The 19,468-nt window shown below is 42.5% G+C and overlaps 1 protein-coding gene across 1 annotated transcript in view; it reads left to right on the top strand.

Moving 5' to 3' along the window:
* The window catches only part of CXXC4 (CXXC finger protein 4), a 110,896-nt gene extending 104,828 nt beyond the window's left edge, over positions 1 to 6,068 (top strand). The window contains exon 4 of the transcript XR_008449725.1: positions 6,021 to 6,068. The gene's annotated coding sequence lies outside the window, so the exon portion shown is untranslated. The remainder of the gene's footprint in view (positions 1 to 6,020) is intronic.
* Positions 6,069 to 19,468: the final 13,400 nt, after the last annotated feature.

Below are 19,468 nucleotides of genomic sequence, written 5' to 3'. Positions count from 1 at the left end.
TCAAATATGCTGACTTCTTGAGGGCTTTAGCAAGTAATAGGATTGGCAAGATAAGACTGCAATTGGGAGGCAATAATTTTGAGGGGAAAGGAAAGGAGAGATGGAGCCAACATCAGTGCATTTGGCAGCTCCAGCTATTACACCAGCAATGCCTAATGAAGAAGGGGCCTCCTGGCACATCTGCATGAGTTACTGAGAGGAAACAGGAAGGGACAAAAGGGGAGAGAAAGTAAAGGAAAGGCTCCACACCCTGGTTGTCCCAGGCTTCTTCAGTATAATATCTTGTCCACCTGTGAAACTTAGTTATGGTATCTAAATCAGACATAACGGCCCCAGTTCCAGTGGCTCATATCTGTACAATTTAAACCTTTTTCGAAACAGCACACACTAAGCCCCAGGGGATTTTTTATACCAGAACAAGCATGACCTATGAGGGAGTGGGATCAGGTTAGTTTTGTTGGTTTAATAGGATATTTTAAACAAATAAAATCAAAGAGCATTATGGTGATACATCTTCATTGTATTAACTGGGCAAAATGGCCTTCAACAAAGGAGAAAGCTGGGTAGACTTCATCCCATCAGCTTCACCATCTGTGGACAAATTAATACAATTTGTTTGCTGCAGAAGAGCAGCAGAAAGTAGAAGTGGAGAAAGTACAGAATAGCAGTAGAAGTAGGGAAAAATCTACTTTGGCAAAGGGCAAAATCATTGCATCTCTTGACTGGGCATGCAGTTTCTAAGCCCCCACCAGAAATTACTGATTTTGTAAACATACTGAAGTAAAAAATGCATTCGCTTTCAGTGCTTTCTGCTCTATCTCTTTGTCTCTTTTAGACCTGTAAGTCATCACAATCATACCCACAGGGTCAGAGGACCAGCAGATGTTTTTCCCAGGCAGATACTACAAAAATTCTGTTCCCTTCCAAACTGCTAGATGGTGAACTTCAGAAGGTTTCTCAGTGAATTTAAGAAAAAAAAGCAAACTGCTGCTGAGGCTGGCATCCTTCTGCACCAAGTACAGGCAAGCTCTCAATGTGCTCCATTTCTGTAAACAGCTCAGATATACCCCACACCTTGCCCCCTAGAAATTATATTTTAAATGGCAGTAAGCATTAATTACTGTAATTAATTTACTTCCATGGATGGAAAAAAAGATATAAACAAAAGCTAAAAAGCAAGACGTTTTCACGTGGAAAATGTTTCTCCAACAGCTGAACACTCCCTTCTTTCACATCACAGTTGTACAAGCTCCTGGTTTGGGCATGCTGGTTTCCTTGATGATGGTGGCATTAATAATTTCCAACAGTGACAGACTTCAGAGTGTCAAACGAATTAAGGCTGTAGTGTCAGAAAATGGGAATGTAAGCCACACAGAGCAAATGTAGAGTTTTTTTTAATGTGTTTAGGTTTTAAATCCTTTTAAGGGATAGCATTGCAGGCTTCAAGTGCCCTGGCAAATCATTAATGATAATATGAAATCCCAGCAGAATTACAGCAGCTATTTCATCATGAACCTGGCCATTCAACCGTGTAAAGACAGTCCTTTCTACCTCTGAGTCATTATGAAAAATCCGTCATCTTTCCACCAATCTAGCAGGGTAGCCTGATTAGAGACTAAAACTAGAAGAGCGACATATACTGGTTGTATTTTTTACTCATTGTAGAGTCAAAAAAAAAAAAATGATTGGACAAATTCACACAAGAAAAATTCTTCAAGGGCTATTAAATATCTCAATAAGTTGGTGAGGTGCAAATAGTTGCAGGCTGGGAAAGTCCTTGGAGGGAGGATCCCTACATGCTTGCCCTGTTCTTATGCTTCCTAGATACCCACTGCTGGCTGCTGTCAACTGTTTCTGGACTTGTGTTCAAGACTCATGGCAACTTTGGAGGAAGATCATAATTGCTGGCATATTTTTAGATGCTCTAATTTTGGCAGGAGGCCAAAAGATGTAATAAGACAGCTTTGGAATTATCTGTCATCTCCAGACATGGAAAAAGGTTGTGAATTCAGTAAAGGGGTAGATTATGTAGATATATTGTAATATATTATTATCTACAGTGGTGCCTACTGCCAGTTTCATTTTTATTGTGTGGCAAAGACCAGCACCTTTAGGCAGTTCAGAGATCCCGAAGGGTGGAAAATGACCAAGAATTCATTTATTCAGCATATACATAAAGCCACTAAAGATGACTGTCAGCATGGCGGCAGCACTCCCTGACCTACATTATAGGTTTGTTTGGGCAAAGGAGATTTGTTCATCATTGATGGTGGACATATATTGAGTGCTAAAATAAGGTGGCATCTTACTGTTCTTCAGCTGAAATGTAACAATATTCATGAGTCTCATATTCCTACTGGAAACTGAGCTGTGTTTAGTTTTGGGAAACCGCAAGAATATTTTATTTCAGACTGTCTTACTGTTACTCCTAGAAAAAAATCAGATCCATCCAGACTTTTTTTTTTTTTTTCAATTAAAAGGAGGAAGAAAATAGAATGAAAATAGCAATTGATATGTAGGAAAAAATGGGGCATTCTCCCACAATTAATTCTTACAGAAACATATCGCTCTTATGGGCATCAGACTTGACAGTCTTTGCTGGATCCTTCATAACAACTTAATCTCAATCAGAGGAGATTGTACCTAGCCTAGCTGCTTACTTAGTGATGCTTAAGTGAGCAAATTATTATACTAGTGCTCCAGTGCATTGGCTTTTGCATGGTCTCCAGGCTTAATTAAAGAAGAACCTGTGTGTTCTAGAACCTAGATAATTTTGGTATCTGTGACACGATAGGAGAAGAGGAAAAGATATATCACATCAGGCAGAGGTAAAATACTGTGTGTTTTCAGAGAAAGATGCAAAAATCTCCATCATTTTGGCCCTGAAGTTTTATTCTGACTAGACTGATGTTATATCATATTCTTATATGTTCTCACTTTATATCACCTCATCACTGTTGAGTCTTTTATTCCTCATAAGGTTCTGGCTTCAGTGGAATCCTGTTATAGCCAGTTCCCCAGGCTGGTTCTTCACTCTGTTAAAGAACTTTTAGTTTGCCACCTTCTAAATACATTGAAATTTCCTTCTTGTTGTGGGGTGAGAAGTGGTGGCCAGCAACACCCGCATGACCTTCTCTTTTGCCTCTTTTTTTCTCGCTAATTCATTTTCTCCATTGTTCTGACAGAGCCTGAGACGGTTGCACTTCAGGCCACATTGCAAGACCTGTCTATTATTGCCTTTTGCCAAAAAGCCTGATTTGAAGGGGTGTGAATTTTTGTGAAGCTTTGAAAGTGTTGAATTGACTTTTCTGTCATTTTTGCTACATTTTACTTTCTGTGGGTTACAGCACTGATGGAAATACCCTTATAGTCTATCATAGTCATATTCTGTAACTAGCATGTTAAAGAAATTGAAGTGTTTTTAAAAATTAAAAATCATCCAAGAGTTGTGAAAATACAGGCGCTGTATGCAATCAACCAAGAATAACCATTGCATTTTTATTTTTGGCAAGAAATACATACTAAGAAGGAAAACTATGCCCTGTAACCTCCTTGGTATTAGTTCTCATAGTATATGCCAGTAATGGTAACATCATAATTTGTAGAATTAATTAATGGTCTGGCATCTGATTTTGATTCATTAATGCTTAAGCCAGCTAAGTCTCAATTATCCTCTGGACTATTTATTCCTTAACAAGCTTTTAGCTAATGTGATTTTAAAAATATGAAAATAGGTCTTAACTTGCCTTTAAGAAGTGGCAATATTTTAACACTTTTCTATAAAATAAAGGAACCTTCGTATTTTTTGTACTTTATAGTTACATTCAAAATTAAACTTGGGGATTTACAATGTATTCACTAAATATATATTATATTTATATGTACCTGGAACCTGACTTCAATTTAGTCTTGATTAAAAAATGTACTGAATTGGAAACTGGTTAATAAAGGATGCCTAAATCATACTGACCCAGAATAGCTCACTCAGTCAGACAGTTAGCAAATAAGTGCACAAGCAAGCAGATGATACGAGAATTCAAAATTAATTCTATTCTCAGAGGATGCATAGACTAGGAGATAGCATCTGATTCTATCTGCAGCGGTGTAAATCCAGAGCAACACCTTGACTAAAGCCTCGTTACCCTGAATTTGATTGCTTATCCTGCAAATGATCGGAATTGGACTCTTCTGTGCCCAAGGCTAGGTTATAGTAAGCGAAATATCCAGTATTACTTCATGCCATTTCTGTGATGCAACTGAAAGTCTCTACTGATTTCCAGGTGTTTATTATTTACATCCATATTTAATCCATTTACCAAAGTACTTTAAAGACTTCAGAAATTTTCTCCAAATGACTGGTGTTTCTAAAAGTTCAATCACCACAGCCTTTAGGAAAATCTGCCCAACGGAGTTATGTTTTGTGCTGCAATTGTGTTATGATAGGGAGCACTCACAAAGTGCATACGTTTAATTTGGCATTGTCAGGCACCAGTTTGAGAGCTGATTTGACCTGATCTTGGGAAGATGCTTCTGTTGCTGGGCTTTGATGTGATGTTCCTGCCTGCCATCATCGAACCTTGTCCCTGCTCACATCAAAACGGAAATGCATCATTACAAAGATGGGTGGACAAATGATTCATGGATGTTTTAACCAAATAATCTTAGTTAATCACTGCAGTTACTGAGATTTGTTTTGAAAGTACCTTCCAAAAGCTTTGAGGCATTATGTAAATAGTAGAAAATACAAAACTAAGCCATCAGCACTGCAGTACAGGAAATAACTCATCTTTTGAAACTATGCTTCCTTCTGTTAAGAAGTCACGTAGTAGACTCCCAATATCTGCATTATTGGTACTGGAATTTTAACAGAGTGAGCTGCAATGGCATTTTGTCTTTAAACCCAAGGAGCTGTTAGCTCTGCCAGCTCCCAAATGGCTACCCCAAAACTGCCGGTAGAAAGGATCCCTGAACTCCCAAGCTGACTATGGTTTTACATATCAAAACCTAATTGGTGAACCATGTCCTCTGGCCCACTGAATCTGTGCTGCGATGCTCTGCGCACACAAGGCAGCTCTAAACCAAGCTTATGTGGCTGGCACAGAAATCCTGGGTGGTCACAAAACCAGCTACTGGAGACCTATCAGAGTCAACAAAGGAATCCATCTCCAGATATTGAGGCACAAGGAAAAGTCCAAGATACCTGTGGTGTTATGGCAAGAGTTCATTTGCATAAAGGGGAAAACAGAGACAGTTGATAATGACCTCTAAAGCTAGGGCTGAACTGGTGGAAGGACAAGCTTTCTCAGTTGCTTAGAGAAAAGGATTGAGCTGAGAAATCGGAGCAGCCCAGATCGCTTTTAAATCAACTGAATGAGGAGAAAGGAGGGGAGGTAGAGGCTTGGGAAGAAAAATATGTGAAGCTTAAAAAGTTCCAGCTGTTGTTCTCTAATGGAGTCTTGGTTCCTCATGAACGGTGGAATGGTTAGGCCACCTGGTGGTAAACAGCAAACCAACAACCTCTGCGATTACCAAGCCACAATAAATATCCTGAGGATCAGAGAGCCGTGGGAATTGTCATAGGCTAGGAAGCCTTTCATTCTAAAGCGGCTGGTGTGCAGTCACCACCGGGAGATAGCAGCCAGCAGTGGTTTCTGTCAGTCACTATTGCAGTGCAGAATGCACAGGTTGATATGGTGCCTGGCCAGTTCCTGCCAGACAGCTTGCGCCGTCACAAAATCTTCTACCACACACCCGACTTCTCTTTCCCTCAAGAGAGAGAAGCAAAGGAGAAATAGTCCAGGGACAGCTGAGCTTAGGTAGGCTTGTGAGGTAGGACTTTGACATGATGTTTGTTGTGTGGCTGAATGAGAACCTCTGTCCCTGAACGCAGCACCAGGTGTATGCAGGTAAAGCAAGTGAGGCTCATGTGAATGGTGACAATTCCACATTTGAGATTCATATTTTAATGAGTATTCTACAATACAGTTTTCATTTCTGTGTCTGCAACTTGTGTCTTTCAGCACATCCACTCACCAGAAGTACTGACAAGTGTCAAAACATAAGTGGAGAGTGCATGGAAGATGCCAATCCACTGGTGAAGTCATTCTTCAGAAGCACCTCTAAGTGCTCACCTTTAATATCTAAGAATTTAGCTGAGCCGGACAGTGGTATATTTCCAGAGGGCATTCACGGGTGAGTTCAGTACAGGCAAATTAATATAAATGGAAAGTTGTGTGAAATTTTAATTCTTCTTAAGTAAAAAACCATCAGTTGTTTAGCCCAATTGTGTCCACTAGAGCTTTAGCATGATCCTAGTGAAAATAAAGTTAAATGTGTCCAACAGTTGTTCTGCTGAGTACTACTCCTAGCTGCTCTCTCCTTGCTGTTCTAGCCTGCTTCCCTCACTGCATTCCCTAACACTTGAAAACTCACCAGACTTGTGACTCACATTTTAATCTTATCTAAGTCACAATGTTTATTTCACAGGATGCCCAATTAAACGGTAATTCAATCCTCTCTGGAGTTGTTTCCTTCCCCTCTGGTGATTAATATAACCTGAATAATGTAGGAAGCGCAGGCAAAAAAAAAGGCAGTAAACAACTTTAGTGATATTGGGAGACCAAGCGGCAAGTTTTCCCACTGAAGAAGAGGGGTAAAGGGCATGCATAAAATTATTAATGTGGGTCATCATTTCTAATATTCTCTGATTCTGAAGAATGGAAGGGGAAATTGCTACCTTGCTATGCCTTATGGACTCCCCTTAAGCCTGAGGAAACAGGAGTAATTGTGGGGCTGTGCAAGCCACACAAAGTGAAAGAATATCTCCAGCCCTATTTTTCCTGTCCTTTCAAGAGTCCACTGTTGCCCTTCATTGAAGCTCCTGCAATTATGCCAGTTTCTTGCACTCTTCCTTCAATGCCAACACAGGAGCTCCACAGTTTTGAAGGAAAGGAACAGACTCCAGCCTATCGCTTGCTGCAAACTAGTGTCCAGAAGACCTAAAACCTATTATCTCACTGATTGACTGAAGGGGATTTTTATCATGTAAAAGACTTGCATACTTTTTCAGGGCTTTCTTTTCATCTTCACACAGGCACATCAAGTGCCACGTGATGCACATAGAGGTAACCTTACTTGTTATCTGGTCCACAAAGTGCTCCACAAGTAACCTTTTGCAGCATCTGATGCTTATATTGGAGACACAGAAATAGAGGTAGATCTCTTCATAAAATGAAGGGTCTGTTTTTCAAAATAAGAAAGAAAATGTAACCAGACTGCGCAATGTTACCTTGTCTTTAAAGAGCAAACAATTGCAAACCTTTTAGGAAACGCCAGATGTGAGAAACTAGCAGGAACACAGCTCAGAGCTACCTTCCTTTCCAACTCATACAGTTGCTAAGAGAAAGCTAGCTGAGAGTTGAATATCACCAGTTACTCAGGGAAAATACCCTGGTTTCAGAATTGTGCTTTGCTCACTGAAGCAAACTTGACACTCATGATAGTATGGACAAATCTACTGAATACGTTTCCTCTTCATGCAAGTGCTTAAAACAAAATGTGCTGCTGGTTCCTTACTTTACAAAAGAATCACAATCTGGTGGCTGAGTAGAGGCTAAGTTTTGCCTCTGGACTTTTCTTGCATGCACTGACACAAACTGAGCAGAGGCTCACAGGGGACAGCTTAGGGGTGACGGGAGTCCTGCAGAGCCAAGCAAAACAGTGACAAGGATGCAGAGTCTGTGGGCACGTCGTGGGGTAGCTCTCTCAAAAAGCCAGGTGTTCTCTCCAGCTAGTCAGGGAAGCAGTTTTGTGAGTTGGGAAGAAACATTTCCATCTGAGCTCCTGCTGTGGCAGTGCTCATTACTGCTTGCTGTGCCTAAGTGGCGTTACAAGGAGCTCCTGGCACAATGTGCTCTGTGCCTGCCTATTTTTTTTACCTTTGAGGGGGGAGAAATTTGGTACTTGACTTTTTTGGTGATAACATTATAAAATACTTCCCAAAGAAATTTTCAATGTGCTTTGCTGAGACTTTGTAAAAAAAAAAAAAAAAAAGGATTAATTGTGATAATTAAATTTCCCTCTGAGTGATTTCTTTGATAAATGGGTCTAGTTAGGACTTTCAATTAAGCACCAAGCCCTGCTGTGAAGTCAGACTGAGCTTCATGTTGCAGACATTTATTGCCTCATTTACACAGAGACAATCTGAATTATTTTACATTACACTTTTCTTTATCTGTCTTTTTTTACACAGAATTCCTATTAACCCTTCTATCAGGGAGCCAATTAAAGAGGTATGGTCAAGCAATTTTTAATTATTTTGTTATGGTTTAAATAAGCCTCCTGGAAGCACTGTACTTGAAATCTTTCTCTCGTCCATACTGCAGTTCTTTGCTGTTTAAAGTCACTGGTTTGTTATTGTGCAGATTCTTGCAGACTCCAAGTTGGTGATAAAAGAATATGAAAATAATATAAAGCGAGGAAGAAAAGATAATGACCACAAAGACAACATTTTGATGAATGGTGGTAATATGCAACAGTTCTCGGAGCAGCAGCTTTTATGTTTTTGCATTGTCCAAGATTGTGAGTAAATGGTAAGTACTGCTGGGAGAATTTCAGTTATCAGGAGTGCACTTCACCTTTAAGGATGCTATATTTTAAGGTTATATCCGTTCACTTGAGCAAGGTTCCATGGTCATTTTGAGTGTGGACCGAAGTATTTATGAAACACAATTTCTACCTTTTATTGTGAAATTGGGACTATTTATTTGTTTTTCTAGTTACTGCTATAAATGATTACACAAAAATAACCATGTGACTGTCAATCACTGCTGTTAACCGTGAAGAATGAGACATCCACTAATTTAATAAAAAAGTAAAACTCATCCGAAAGTTCTGTTTTAAAATCTAGACACCAGAATTCCCTGTCATTGATAACATAGGAGAAAAATTCTACTAGATTTAGAAAATTTGATGGGTTTCCTGTAAAGCCATCCACAGATAAACTAGCTAAAATGAAATGATAAGATTTAGCAAACAATGCGCTTTGAGATACAAATCAGAAACGAACTGTCTGACATTAGGGAAGAACACATATTTCTCTCCTCCCATACTACTCCCCCAAAAATATATCTATTTCTTTTACACTGTGCACTATGTTTGAATCTATACAATGAGAGTTTACAGACTTCTGATGATACTTTTGAGCTTGATTTTGACACAACCAATGAAGTCAATATGCCTCCCAAATGGAAGTTAGTCAAAGGCATATGTTAATTCTTATTAAACCGAACCTTCTTGGAGGAGATGAGAGGATTTCGAGGGAATCTCTGCCCTGTGAAGAAATCATACTGTCTGTCCATGTATGAATTTAAGCACAGTCAGACCTCAGATTGTCTTCACAGACGAAGAGATATTAAATGAGTAGTGACTATGGAGAGTTTGAATAATTGATGGAAATTTGAATGCAATTAATGCAAAGCAAAGGACAGGAACTCATTGCTGAGAAATTAGGGTTTGTGGGTTGTTGAGGTATGACAGTAAATCCAGATGTCATCTCCCCTGTTTTTCTCCAACATCAACCAGCAAGCTCCATGCTTCTAAAGCAGATTATTTTATGCTCTAGCATATCTAATTTCTTAAACTGGCAAGACAAAAAGGATTGATCCCAAATAATTTAAGGGTATATTTTAAAAATCCAAATGCTAATTTAGACGTAAGTTAAAATGAGAACACTACGTATTTAATATTTATCTAGCATCCTCTCTTTGAGGCACATCTTGTCATACAGGACTATGCTGTTAAAGTGGTTCATGGGAATGATGTGCATGACTCCTTCTTTTGCTAATGGGAGCTGTGTGGATAGAACAATTTAGCTGTTAGTCCTCTGAGGAGAAGAGAACTTGAATAGCAAGGGCTTGGAGAGCAAAATAAAAAGAAAGCTGCTAAGGGCATTTGAAAATACACTTGCTATTCTTTTTCTCCTAAGCATTGCTGCAGTAAACAACTGCTTCAAGATTCTTCTTTAAATAAGTGACATGAAAAGGAAAAGAGCATGACGTTGTATCAAAAGCCATTCAAAACATACTCAGGATCCCAAACTAACCTTGGGGGTAGGAAAAGCTTGGGGGGTGGGGAAGTTGCGGAGGTGGTTTTCAGGGTTGGTTACTTTCTTTGCCGGCCAGTGGTTTAAAGAAATTATCCCTGGTGGGAGCATTCTGACCCAAATTTCAGGGATGCTGCATTTCCTATGGGGAGTGTATTTAGGCCTGGATTTTGAAAATACAGCTGCCTAAAATTAGACTTCCAAATCCATGTAAAGCGCTAAAGAAATGGCCTGGTTTTCAAAAGAATCAAATATCCACAGACTCTGGGTCAGGGTCCTGACCCAGCAAAGCAAAGGAATATTCTTCCCGACCGTGCCCTCCCCCACCTCCCCAGGCAACGAGATTGCCCATGCATTTAAGGCTAAAGTGCTTAAGTGCTCCCTTAGGTAGGGGTTAGAGAACTTAAACATGGGTGTAGAATCCACTGAGCCTCATCCTCTCTTTTAGACTTCGCCAGAGGGAGTTTTTTTCATTTGATTGTTTTTTTATCACTTTGCTTACGTAGATTTTTCCAACCAAGCCATATGCAGCAAAGTGCTTTTAAACACATTGAAAACCTTGGTCCTGAACCTTGCCAGTAGAATTTTCTTTGTCGGGGGGAGGATGTGCTACAAATATACAAATTGTTGTAGGGCTGTATACAACCCTGAAGGCCAGTGCAAATACATACCATATGGGAGAGCAGCTTCTTCTAAACGCTAAGCTAATAGCAAACTCTTCCTGATGATTAGTCAAAACTATAAGACCTTAAGGTATGGGACCAGGACACAGAAACCGTGACTCCAAGACCCACTTCCACCAAAAATTTACGTATGACCCTGGACAAGTCACTGGCTATTCACTTCTAAATCTGTAAAAAGGCAATAAACTTTCCTGGTTTTGTAGTGAAGGGAGACTGAAATCCATTAGTGATTGTGAGGTGCTCAGATATTAAATTCTTAAGTGCTTAGATACATCAGTGAAGGAATTTTCCAGAGACATTACTGAACAGATCTGCGCATGCTTTTTGGTAATAGTCATCATAAAGTGTTGTTGTATACCTTTATTCCTGATGTTTTATTTATTACGAAGTATTAAAGGTTACGTGTCCTTACAGGGTGGACTGACTTGGAGGAGTCCCACAGGGAAAGAAAATGTTTTCCATGTTATAAGACTAATAACATAACAGGAAAAAGAAAAAGCTTATGTTGCCATTTGATTGAGACAATAAATAAATGCCTTCACTTTGGCCCACAGCATACCTTCTAACTACTATGTTCTTACTCCTGTTCAGTCTTATTAACTGCCTTGCTTTTCACTTGTTGTGTTTTCTTCTGCTTCTGGAACGGATGTACCAACCATTGCAAAAAAAAAACCAGCAACACCCCCCCCACACACAAATCCTGCAAAAAAAAAACCCAAAACATCCAGGCCATAATAAATATCATTCCGTATTTCCTGATTTAATGTCATGGGCAGGTGGTTCCTGTGACATCAACAAAAATGACATATCACTGTTCAATTGTCAAGTTCTTCCTAGATCTGCCCATTAGTGACAGTAATCAGGGCAGAAAAGCAGCCAGGTTACAGATACCAGGGCCAGCTTAAAGCTGAGGAAAGAGAGCATATGACCGGAAAAAGAATTTAAAAGACTGGTTTGCGGGAAGCTAACTGCTTCTCATACTTAAGCCAGGGCTATATCTAAACATTATGCTTAAGTTTGCACAGGAATATTTTTTTTGCTGTATTTTCTATTTTCTTGTGCATTTGTGTTCTTTCAGGAATGTAACTTTTGGTCATATTTTGCCAATCAACATAAAGCTGATGACCCTCCTAAGCCTTAGTTCAGAGTACTGGACAGAGGCTGCATTGCTTTAAGGTCTTTAGTAATTAGTGTGCTCTTTCTCAGGATGAAATCTTCCTTGGACTGCTGGCTCTGCAGGGGCAAAGCATTCCCGCTGAGGGTGAGCGTGTCTTTACAATCCAGTATCTTGTGTTACAGCTGTCTACTGTGTCACATTCTATGTCCCGTTACTCATCCTGGCTTCTCTTATTCTCACTGATGGTTCATTCCTGTGGTCTTTTTCTAGGGGTCGTTTTGTCTTTTGTTAAGAATCCCTTTGGGAAACTAAATTCAACAAGTGGTACAATATCTAGCTTTTACAGAGACAATAATCATCTGTCTGTATTTTAATATTATCAGCAACTTTTCTGTAATACAATGTCTTCATTTTCTTAATCAGTATTCTGAAAGTGTTTGGGGAAGTTTCAGATTAAAAGGAACTAAATAAAATGCAGGGCTCTACTGTCACCCTGAGCACAGCTCAGACTAAAACTTCATCTGTGGTTTTCATACAGTTGCTTTATATCCCAATTGATACTTGTCCTGTTTATCCAGAACTTTGGTACAGAATTTGTAGCACTGCATTCTGCTTTTTTGCTCCTAGTAATTTCTTTCTGTCTGGTCTTGGCTGGTACTGTAAACCACGAAGACTCAGGTTCTGTGTTGTATTGGTATTGCTAAGGTACTTAAACTCACTTTTACATAATTTGGGTTCTGATTTGATCCCAAAGATTGCTCACTTTATATCAGCCTAAAGAGAGCTCTCTATGGATAACTCTACAATTCAGAGCAATAGAGAATCCTTTTTGAGTGTTTTCTGATGCATTCATACCCTCTTTTCTCTCTAGCAAGCACCAGGCATTGCTGGAGATTGGTCAGAGCAGGCAGTGGAATCAAATAAGCTTTAAAGCTATTTTGCTAAAAAAAAACTGAACTCAAGTAATCACGGAACAGTAACAATTCGTGACATATCCCTCTCAATCTTCAAAGGACTTACAGCTCCAGTGTTAGTTAAAGCAAGAGATGCTCATTTTACAGATTAGAAAACTAAGGTAAAGATTCCATTTATTACTGACTATGAAAATAGGAGAAGATTAGGCTTTTAAAGTAGTTTTCTACCAAGTACAAAGGGCAAGAACTGAGGCCGAAGGACCTCCAAGTGTCTGAGTTTCTTCTTCTGCCTGATGTTTATAGCCCTTCTGTTGTATTTTTCAGAAAGAAACAAAAGCCCATAAATTTTGTGGCTTCTTCTCTGCCTCTTCTGGAAGAAAATTACATGAAGCTAAAAGGTTGGCCCTGGATCTGCTCTACACTGCTTGCTGAAAAAAGAAAAAGGGGGGGGGGGAGGAGGAGGATTTGATTAAAGATTTTGATTAAAGGCATTTCGGTCAACATTTAGAATGGAATGCACAGCACTGTTTCTGTTTCTGCACTTTGCTTAGTTACCCACAAGATCCAAGTCACATTCATGCAATTTGCTCAGCCTGAAATCAATGAGGTCTATGCAAGAAGAGAGCACCTGCCGCAGGCTGTTACTGTTGTTATTTATTGTCTATATTATTAGACCACGCAGGAACCCTAACAACAAATATTGTCTGAAGCACTGTGTAAACATCGAACAAAATGATAGCCCTGTCCCAAAGTGATTACAAACTAAACAGAGGACAAGGGACCACAGACATATACAAACAGGCAGAAGGAGAATAAAGGAAATGAGAATGCTCAGTGTGGCTGACAGTAGTATTACGTCACTAGCCGTCCAAGGGTTGTCAAAGCTTTTCTAGATGTCATAGCAAAGGAGAGTTTGCTAGAGAGCTACTAATATAAATCTGAGGGCATTTATGCAGGGTACCCTCCAAGTGCAAAAGAGACCACAGTGGAGAAAACGAGCAAAGACTTGCTCCAAGATGAACACAAGGGGATGGAAACTCTGAACAAAAGAAGATGGTCCAGTTTAAGGTTTTAATAGTGTTTAAATGTCACAGCTGCCTGCATTTCTGACCGCCTTTAACAATAATCCCCTTTTTTTGCTCCTGTGCACCTATATCCTGCTCTAAAAAGGTATGTAAAGACCAAGCATGGCAGAGCTGGAAGTCTGCTCAGGCAGTTATTGGAGCTGCTCTGTTCCCTGTTCCTGCCTCCTGACAATGAGACATGATAGGTAGGGTCCCAAGGGGCCTTGAAAATGAAGATAGGCAGCTTATGTTGATGTAAGATAGTGTGTGGGGGGGTGGTTGGGTAATGCAGGGATGCCAAGAAAGGGGTGACGTGTTCAAAGAGACAGGCTAGGAAAATGATCTTTGAAGTAACAGCAGTCACATACAGTATGAACAGGGCAAAGCCAAGCCTGCATGCGTCAAGACCAGAGGAAAGGACATTACAGCAAGTGAAATGTTAAATAATGAGAACATAGATAAGAATTTATCTGCTTGGAAGAGTGGGAAAAGATGCCTCTTAAAAGCTGGAAGGTTTAAGAATTGGAAGGTGGAGTAATATAAGAAGCTGAAAGATTGATGCTTTACCTGTAAGTAGCAGAGGTCAAAGCTGATGCTCTGATATAGTCACGAGTGACAGACAGCATGGTATATTGTCCACAAGGAAAACAATGTGGGTAGAGGACTTGAAGGCACAGAGAACAGTAGTAAGCAAGAAGTCGAGGCATTTTCTCCCTCTCATCCCCCGTTCCGCTCTTCTCTCTACAACTCTTTAGTACAGGCAGCTACGGGGTAACCTGCCTAAGATAAACTGACAATTCAACAAAGAATTTAAGTGCAGTCTCACTAAGAATTTTTTTCTTATATTGTCTAGATCCTGTTCAATATGCCCATGCAGTTGCCTCTCTCATCTAAATCAGAAAATATGAATCCTTTCCCCCACACTCAGTAATAAACTGCACAGACCTTGTGCCATTTTCTGCTGTATTCCTGGAATAAGATTACCAGCAAGATTAAGGCCTCTGGTTGTGAGAAGGGAGATTTCATTGGATTAAAAGCTATCCAGTCTACTTCTGAAACAGAGGATTAGATACAAGAAAGAACAATGAATTCTATTACTGAAAATATCGCAGGCCATGGTGGTAGAGAAAGGGATAACGGAAGACCAAAAATTTAAATTATACGCATATATAAAAATCAATAGGGCAAAGTACTGCAGGGCCTACAGTTCTCACATGTTGCCAGAAGAGGGCACTCGTTGCTTTATTTTATGACTTGAGAGATTTACATCAAGATTTCCCTTGGTAGCATTTCCCAGGCATAAATCAAGCACAAATGAATAACCTTTGATTTATCATTCCTAATGGAGACGTACATCATATTGGCGTGTCATCACATTTCAACATTGGCCATTATGATGCCAATCATATAGTAATTTTCTTCCGTGTCATAATCAGTGATGAAGATGTACGTTTCCATTCAGTACAATTAGATTTTCATGTTTCTTAATGGTAGCTGAGGGCATTAGGCAGAATATCTGCTTGTGCTGCTTCTAACTCTTTTGTGCTCATTTTTTTTTATGAAATTGTATCCAAACCATTACCCAATCACCACTTTCCTGTGGTTAAACACCACTTCTACTCATATGGGAGAAGGTGAGAAAGATTTAAACCATTATTCCAAGCTGCAGAGGAACAGGCTTCAAAATCCTAGGCAAATACATGCTGTTGGAAAATATCTAACCTTAACTACTTCAGAGATTTGTGGTATGTGTCATGTAATCAGTTTGGGCTTGTTGCTAGTGACCAAACCCACAGCACACACCAGATGAAGGTGGTAGGCAGGGCCTGGTGCCCAACTGGCCAAGCTCACTGATATTGTTAGCAATAATCACCTACGGAGACCACAATCTCCTGGTGGTGGTAATGAAACTCTTCTGTGAATAGAGACCTTCCACGAGATGGATGGGCAAGCAAGATCACAGAAACACAGAATGGTCAGGGTTGGAACAGACCTCTGAAGATCATCTAGTCCAACAACCTGAAGGTTCACCTGCAGCAAGGTGCACAGAATCTCACCCAGGTGAGTTTTCAATATCTCCAGAGAAGGAGATCCCACAGTTTCCCTGGGCAGCCTGTTCCAGTGCTCTGTCACCCTCACAGTAAAGAAGTTTTTCCTCAGGTTCAGGTGGAACTTCCTGTGTTCATTTGTGCCCATTGCCCCTTGTCCTGTCGCTGGGCACCACTGGAAGAGGTCTGGTCCCATCCTCATGATACCCACCCTTTACTTATTTATAAGCACCAATAAGATTCTAGATGTGTTACTGGCATTGAGAATGACTCCTGACTCTTCTACGTAAATGTGGTTCAGGGCCAGTGTATCATGGGTTCCCACAAGCTAAACAAGGGAAACACAAGTAGCATTTTCAAAAGCACTTGAACCTGTCTCAAAATCCCATTACGCATCTATAGTGGATGGTTTGGTGGTCAAACACCTCCTTTCCTAAAAGCATGCCTTAATTTTGAAGTGTCTTCCTTCTCTACCCAACTGGGCGCCCAATACTTGCTTGTATAGGTGCCAGCAAGGCAAAAGGATGCAGTGGGGCTGAAGGAGAGGGAAACAGAGCAAGGCAACCGCAGCCTTATTGTTAAACCCCAAACTGCACAAGCTCACAAAGCCAGCAAAGCACAACACAACCCGAACCACAGAGGAGGAGGAGGCTCCCGTGGGGGAGGTAGGTAGAGATCCCATGGGCACAGGGGTTAGACACTGGCATAGGTTTCCCAGGGAAGCTGTGGATGCCCATTCCTGGAGGTGTTGAAGGCCAGGTCGGATGGGGTGATGTGAAGCCTGCTCTAGTGAGATGTCCCTGCCAACGGCAGGAGGGTTAGAACCAGATGATCTTCAAAGCCCCTTCCAACCAAGACCATTCTGTGAATATATGATCCCACGGGCATAGAGGATCTGTACAGGTGGGGGCCGAGGTGCCCCAGGAAATGACTTTCACCACCCCTGCTGTGGGACTTTCATGTGAATCAGAGAACGCTATGGATTGGAAGGGAAGTTAAAGCCAATCCAGTTCCAAACTCCTGCCATGGGCCTCCCACCAGACCGCGCTGCCCAAGGCCCCATCTAACCTGGCCTTGAACACCTCCAGGGATGAGGCAACCACAACTTCCCTGGGCAACTTGTTCCAGTGTCTCATCACTTGACTTCTGGTTGACTTCTGTTGACTTCTGGTCTCCCGCTAGCCATCGCTGTCTTTCGGTACTTTGATCTCAACTCTGTGTTCTACCTGCGTGTTCCTTTCACTTACATCTGGGTGTTATTTCCTATGCACGTGTCATTGCTAATTGTGGTGTTGTACGCATTTGGGTGTTGGGTCATACGTAGGGTTGTGTGGCGTGTTTAAGAAACTAGTACCTTGTCCACGGTCATCATCAAACCGTTATACAATCAAGAGCTGTTGTAATCACTTATTTTTAATAAAATTGGCTTGTTCGAACATATACATGTTTCAAGAATTATACAAAGTGTTGAGAGGGATTTCAAGGGTGCCTCTGGCTTAAATTAAATAAGCTGGATGTCTATTTTCATTGTTGCAAAATTGTCTTGGAGAAGAGGGGGTTTTAATCCCGAGGAAAGCAGCGCGGAGAGCAAACTGGAGAAGCTCGGTTGCCCTTGCGTGACTGCTCGGTCTTTGCTGTTCTCTGACAAGCTGGACGGCTTCTTTTCATTCTCACGACATTGTCCAGAAAAGGCTTAAGCAGACTTGGTAAGCCGTTCTTCTGAAGTCCTTGGTATTTCCAAATTTCCTTTGTGAAAGGCGGTTGGAGTACTACTGCCAGGTGATGGCTGTGGCAGGTGGGCCCACTGCCATGGAGAATTCTTATTGAGGTGGATCCACTTCCATTGGCTCCTCGTCGTTGTCCGGAGGATCCACCTCCATGGGCTCCACGTCGTCTTTTGCAGTGTGGTTGTGCCTGCAACTCACACGCACAGCGCGCCTCCACAGAAAGGCACGCCAGGCCTCCATCTTCTTCCACCGTCTGCTCATAGGCGCAGACTTAACAGCATTGCTTACACGAGCACAGTCAACGTGTCTCTTGGCAGGTAACGTGATGACATCCTTGGGATCCACGGTATTATCTTCTGGACCTAAAGCCAAGGCTGCCCGTTTCAAAGGTGGGCAGCCACTCGCCTGGCTGCTCTGGCTGCTCCCTGGCACGGACTCGGCGCTCCTCCCTTCTGCATCTAAAGCCGACGCTTTGCGCTTCAGAGCTGCTCGGCGACTCTCCTGGCTGCTCTGGCTGGTGCTGGGTAGGGAGCTGTTCTTGGGATCCGTGATGGCCCCTGCTGCGTTTCCAGCCAACGCTGCCTGTCTCAAAGGAGAGCTGCTACCTCCCTTGTTGCTCCCTGGCACGGGGGCAGGCTTAGACTCCACTCTTTTCCCTTCTGGACCTGGAGCCGAGGCTGTCTGCTTCAATGGTGAGCAGCCAGTCGCCTGCCTGCTCTGGCTGCTCCCTGGCATGGAGACAGGCTTGGACTCCACGCTGTTCCCTCCTGCACCTGAAGCCAATGGTGTCTGCTTGAAAGGTGAGCAGCCACTCTTCTGGCTGCTCTGGCTCTTGCTTGGCAGGGACCTATTCCTGGGATCCACGTGGCTCTTGTCTACGCTTAAAGCCAACGCTGGCCGATTCAGAGGGGAGCAGCCACTTGCCTGGCTGCTCCGTGGCGCAGGGACAGGCTTGGCCTCCACGCTCCTCCCTTTTGAACCTGAAGCAAATGCTGTTCGGTTCAAACGAAAGCGGCCACTTGCCTGTCTGCTCCCTGCTGGGTCTACAGTCACGCGCCGCACACCATCGCCCAGAGGAGGACGGCCAATCTCCCTCACGGCACGGGAGGTGGCGTTGCTCCTCTTCCACTGCCGATGACCCTGATTCAGGCTCCTGGGAGGTGCCTTCGACTTTGGTGGCTGCGGGAAGCGTCTCTGTGCTGTCCCGTGCAAAGGGCCGCGGCCACTTGCCTCACTCCTCTGGCTGCCTGTCCTTCCAGACATGTTCGCCATCCAAACGCCTCGAAGCTCGGTGAGCTCTGAGCCAGCTGCACGGGACACAGCTTTGCTAGGTCCCGAGCAACAGCCCTTCAGGTGACCGGTGACAGCACGAGGCCAGTGTGATGTCATAGTGATTGTGACTGTGGCCGAGGGGGGCTGCCAACTATGGCAGGTTTTGGCGGGGGGTGGCATTTGGCCTAAAAGGTATCCAAAGGTGGGAGAAGAAGGGCGCTGAGGGCCCCTTTCGTGGGGCTCGTTCCTGCCCGCCGTGCTGTCAGCCTGAGGGACCGGCTGGCCCTTGGGCACAGGGACCGCCTTTCACCTTCCCTCGTGAGCCCTGGGCTCAATTCCCCTCCTCATCCCGTGCGTGGAGTCCCCTCAACGGGATGGCATCAGCAATGTTCCTGGAGGGTCAGGGGTCCACAGTGACACCCCCCACCCCATCCCCCCGGTGCCCTGCGAGTGGTACAGCCCTCCACGCTGGACAGTGGCTGGGAGGGGGAGAGGCATCCAGAGGGGATGCGCTCCACCCCCCCTGCTCAAGCAGGATCAG

Source organism: Cuculus canorus, chromosome 4 (genome assembly GCF_017976375.1).
Source record: "Cuculus canorus isolate bCucCan1 chromosome 4, bCucCan1.pri, whole genome shotgun sequence".
Classification (NCBI taxonomy): domain Eukaryota; kingdom Metazoa; phylum Chordata; class Aves; order Cuculiformes; family Cuculidae; genus Cuculus; species Cuculus canorus.
The sequence above is the reverse complement of the archived record's forward strand: the minus strand, read 5'-3'. Positions and strand labels throughout refer to the sequence as shown.